Raw genomic sequence first — 5,908 nt, 5'->3', positions numbered from 1 at the left:
TCCATTTCATTTTCTAGTAATACCCCTTTCCATTCACTCCTTCCTCCCCCTGATCTCCTTCCTCTACTCTATTGGCCTTTCCTTCTATTATTTATTTACTTATTTATTTTTATGCAAAAACTTAAATAGTTATCATAAACTTGGAAGACATATCATCACATTTCCAAAATAAAATAAAATAGACATTTATTCAAATAGAAATTAGAATAGTATGCTGGCTGTTACACTTTTGCCATTGGTGCTCTTAGCAGCTATAATCTTGGGTTTAAATGAAAATTAAATACACTCAAAAGTCTACTGATGAATTAATGAAGAGTGTGTCCAGAGCTTATTAACAACTTTTTAAGTGCAGACCAGCATAAAAATGATACTCTAAACTTGAAATATTTTATCAAAATCTTTACTTCCCAGCAATATACAGCAAATCATCTTTAAACAGGGCAATAGACCAATTCCTGTCTTCAGTGAAGCTTCCTTGCTTCCTCCCTTTGATAATTTAACAAACACAGGCATTTTGGTAGACTCTAAAGGGAAGACTGAGATCCAGAGATGAAAATTATATAACTTCTAAATATTCCTGAACTTTTTGAAATATATAGAGAGACTCAAAATGTAGTTCACTCTGACTAAAAAGCTAAGGAGCTCAATAAAATTAATTTTGTCATTACTATGTTGACAATGTATAACTAATATTTGTCATCTTAAATAATTCAGTTCCAATTGGGATGGCTCTAAATATTTTATCTATATTTATTCAGGAGTGATTTTTTGAGGAAAATAATTATTTATTTGAGTTTTTACTTTAATGAAAATTGTCCTATTATTAGAGAGTACAGGAGAAAAGCATGGATACTTTAACTTTCTTTTCATATCTATATGTTGTGTTGGATTTAGATTTACATTGATATTTCATCCTTAAAGGACATCTCTGATTATATCATTCCTCTGATATAGGCAATGCTACTTCGTGCAACATAACTTTCTAAGGAACTGTTAGACTAAGTATTTCAAAAATGATGAATTAGCAACATGGGAGTTAAAGGACATAATGATGAATTTAGAACAAAGCTGTAAGTATGATCCCCATGATAGAAATATAGACATGGTGCATTATGTTAATAATACTAGAATTGTGCACATTTAAAAAATAATATAAGAAATGTTCATTATATTCATTATTTCACCATTAGAACATCAGAGAATATTAGTACAAAAAATAGTAGATTCTTTCTGCAGTCCCCATTATCGTTTTAGGCATATCAGTGACATCAACAGTTGTTACTTTAGGCTACTGTGACAGCAAAAGAAAAAAGTAAGTTCATATTGTTCATTCCATAATAGAAGACATGGAGTCCTTGGAATTGAGATGCCACACTTGAACACATTTAGCGTTCAGCAAATAATTTCTGAATGTCACTGATCCTGGATCGTTTGTAAAATGCTACTTCTCTTTATGTTGAAAGATGTGTTATGCTGCATTTCATTACTTCTCTCCTTACCTCGTTCTTCTTTTGTTTTAAAATAAGTGATGAGGCTTTCAGTGAAGATTAAGCACTAGCAGGCAGTAATGCAATGGCCCAAACACTATTTTAATTGGAACCTCAAATCCTGTGGAAAAATAAGAAATTAAATCATTAATAAAGTTCATTTCCCAGAAGATACTGTGTTGATATATGTTATGTTGAGAAATTTGCATTATATTTCCTATAAGATTTTTATAGACGTAATTGTGAAACATAAAATTTACTAGTCCTGCCATATAATGCTGTATAATAAAATTAAGGTTCTTCCAAAATTTCTAAGTATCAAAAAATTAATAATAATTCATATTATTAATTTTCCTTTTATAAAACATTAGCATTGTTATGTCAACATTAATTCTCATATTCCTTAAAGTGATACAATATGTCCTTGCTTAATGCAATTCTGAAAGTACCACAGAGGCATTTCAATATGACCCAATCAAAACCAAGCCATGATTTTAAACAAATCAAGCTGCCCATAGCTGAAAGTTTATAAGGAAATGTCATTTTTCTAGTGATTTTCAAAACCTCTAATTATAAATGCTACAATTAAAAAAAATCATGAAAATAATCCTCTAATGAGTTATAGACTATATCAAGCATATGATCAAAACACATTGTAAAAATAACAATGCGGAAGACACACTGAAGTGGTAGTATATTTATGATCCTGTCTAAAAACCACTTCATTAAAGCATTTGTTCAACAGACAATCGTTACACAACTCTAGGCCCAGTTCTGCTTAAAAGCAATGCAAAAATAGTGTCTTGAAGAGCTTTAATCTAGTTGGGGTGATCAACTGCAGTGTAGCAACTGGAGATCAATCCATATATAGTGGGCGTGATGACTCTAAAGTAATGATTAACCACTCAATTCCCGGATTATTACATTTAATAACTGTTTTGGTTGATCTGTTTTAAGGCAGTAGGAATTTATTTTTGTAAACGACATGTTTCTCTATCAAGTGTTTAGTATATACATATCAGATAATTACTGTATTCCATAATTTGTTCTATAAACATATGCACAGGCAACTTCTCTGTACTACTTTTTACTATTTTGTATAAATAATTGTTATGGTTTGGATGTGAGGTGTCCCCCAAAAGCTCACATGTGAGACAATACAGGAAGATTTAGAGGACAAATGATTGGGTGGTAAAAGTCTTAACCCAATCAGTAAATTAATCCCAGGTGGTATTAATTGAAGTGGTAGGGTGTGGCTGGAGGAGGTGGGAATTGGGGTATATATTTTATATCTGGTAAGTGAAGTCTCTCTCTGCTTCCTGATCACTGTAATATGAGCTGCTTCCCTCCACCACCCTCTCCTGCCATGATGTTCAGCCTCACCTTGAGCCCCGAGGAACGGAGCTGACCTTCTAAGGACTAAGACCTCTGAAACTGTGAACATTCAAATAAACCTTTTGTCTTCTACAATTGTGCTAGTCAGATCATTTAGTCACAGCAGTGAAGAAAAACTGACTAAAACAATAATAATCAATGAAAATGATATATCATATGAACATGTAAAATCTTCTTTATTTCCCTTTCCTCATTTATTTAAAATGGCTTATTAACATTGAAGTAGGTAAATCTAACGCCTGTACTCATGACATTTAAAAGGTTATACATTTTTTCAAGGGTATTCTTTTAATTATCACTTGCTATTCTATTGCATTTATTCTGCCATACGCTGATGAGAGGATGTATCCCAAAGTTTATCACCATGATTGCAATTCTCCACTGCTTCTATCTGCTATCTCTAACCTATTATTTTAATATCTCGACTATACTTTGCATTTTGATGAACACATGCAAATCCATTCTTTCAACAAATACTTATTGATCACTACAAATATTTTAAGTGTTATGTAAAATAAAATAAAAATAAAAAGGTGAATCAGATATGAATTCTTCCTTCAAAGCACTTATATTCTAAAAGGTAAATAGCAATTCATTTCTAATAGAGAAGGCAGAATGTGAGTATCATAAGAAACATGGTAAACAAATAGCTATGTAGTTTAGAGGGAAAAAATGCTTCTAAGAGTCAAGGAGTGCTCTGTGACATATGTGACATTTATGCAGATCTTTAAAGATTTGGCAAATTAGAGCTCAAATAAATACTTGGCATAGAGAAAATGATTTTCCAGAGAGAAAGCAGAACAGGAAAAGAGGAAAAAGGGAAGGGAAAAAGGAAAGTGAAAAACAATGTGGAAACTAGTTTTGTTTTGTTTAGCTAATTGTGTGGTTCTTGGATTGAGGTAGTGGAGTTAGGTTCTGAAGAATAAACAATTATCAGATGATACAGGTTCTTTAATATGAGGCTAAGGAAATAGAACTTGTTTCCCTAGGCAATAAGAATCACAGGTTTTCCAGCCGGGCAGTGATGTAATGGGATTTTGCTTTAGCAAGATTAATCTTTCAAAACTATGAATAATGATTTTGAAAGTTTGAAATAGAAGAGAAGGTGGATGTAGAGGCAGTTAGGCAGTTATTATGATGGTACATAGGAGAGATATTAAGGACCTGGATTAAGGCAGAAACAACAAAAGTGAAAGAGATAGAACAGATGTAAAATATGCTTTTTGTAGGTACATTCCCTGACTATATGCCTCTATAATGTTGAGCCTGGGGAATTGGGAGTATGGTGGGGCCATTAACTATGATGAGAAAATAAGAGAAAGAACTAGAAGGTTTGTTAAAGAGGAAGAGAGGAGGCAAATTTGGTTTATTTTAAATTGTAGTGCTGACAAGAGATAGCCCAGCAGGCATATGGAAAGGTATAACTGGTGTCCAGAGAATTCTAGGTTGCATAAGTAAATGTGGAAAACATCTGCATTCATTCACTCAATTAACATTTAACAAGCACCTAATATATACCAGGCATTAAAGTTATGAAGGTAAATACTACACGATCTCTGGTCCCAGGGAACTAATTTTCTAACAGGAGAGAGAGAGAGACCCAGTGATAGAAAATTATAATTAAATATGGAAAGTTCAATCAAGGTTTGCATTAATGTAATCATACATGTGAGACACTTGATCACTTTATATATCTGCAAAGAGTGAGAGATGGCATTCAACCTTCGTTTTAAAAATTGAGGAAATATTTGCCAAGGGAAGAGACAATATTTTAAGTGGAAAGAACAAGAAGAACAAAGATGGGAATGCACTACACAGTTGTGGTATGTGTGAAAATCTTACCAGTTTTTTGCTGGAGCAAAGAGGAAAAATATGAGAATTCGTGTTAAGGCACTTGGATTCATTTGGTGATCAATAGAGAACTAGTGAGAACTTTGAGGTACAAGGGTATCTAAGTCTTTAGAAAATTAATTTAGGAGTGTAGGATTATATAGAAAAGATGGAGGGGGCAATTAGGTGACTACTTCACATTTCCAAATGAAAATGATGAGGGTCTTAAACTAAGGTACTGGCATAAGTAATGAAAATAGGGGATAGATTCAAATTATATTATGAAGGCAAGATTGACCAGATGTTATTTCTTTAATATGGTAGGAAATACAATGATATATGCTATAATCGCACATTCAAACTATGCTCAAAGTATTTGTCTCTATATAATCTTCAATGTAGGTTGCACAATATATCAGGCTAACAACTGGTGTTAAACAAATTCTGTATTAGATATAAAATTACTCACTGTAGTTCTTGTCCTCATGGGTAAAACTGATCAAATCACAGTTCACTTACAAGTCATAACGAAATATTTGTAAGTACAAAGATATTTTCTCATTTCTTCTTTTGGTTTTCTGTCACTTGTTAAAAGTAGGAGTGCTGACTAGAAGCAAGCACACATTTCTCTGCAGTTCTAAAGATTGAGTCCAGTAAAATACCATTTCAGTTTTGTTTTAACTGAAGTTATAGTTACCTGACCTATAAGTCAAAAAATCTTACTGTGACTCACAAACCATGGTTTCTTCTTGAGTTTGTGTATACCTCTCTTGGAAGACCATTTAAAATGGTAAAATAGGGTGTATTATCTCTGTTTCTCTTTCTGTGTCTGTATATAAACCCATGGAAACTTATATGATATAGTATTTGTGCTAAATATATACACATATATATGATGCATATATAAAAATATAAATATTATATATGTAAACATATTGCAAAATATAAAGTTTTTGGCTACATTATGGTTAGAATATGAAATGTCCACTGAAAATTCATGTGATAGACAATGTGGGAATGTCAACAGGTAAAATGATTAGATTATAAGACCTGTAACTTGATAAGTGGATTAATTTGTTTGATGGATTAATAATTTGAATGGAATAACTGGAAGGTAACTGTCAGTAGTAGGGCATGACTGGAGGAAGTAGATCACTGGAGTGTGGCTTTGGGGTTTATATTTTGTCCCCTTTGGC

This window comes from Sciurus vulgaris (assembly GCF_902686455.1).
Source record: "Sciurus vulgaris genome assembly, chromosome: X".
NCBI lineage: Eukaryota > Metazoa > Chordata > Mammalia > Rodentia > Sciuridae > Sciurus > Sciurus vulgaris.
This window is presented reverse-complemented; position numbering follows the sequence as displayed.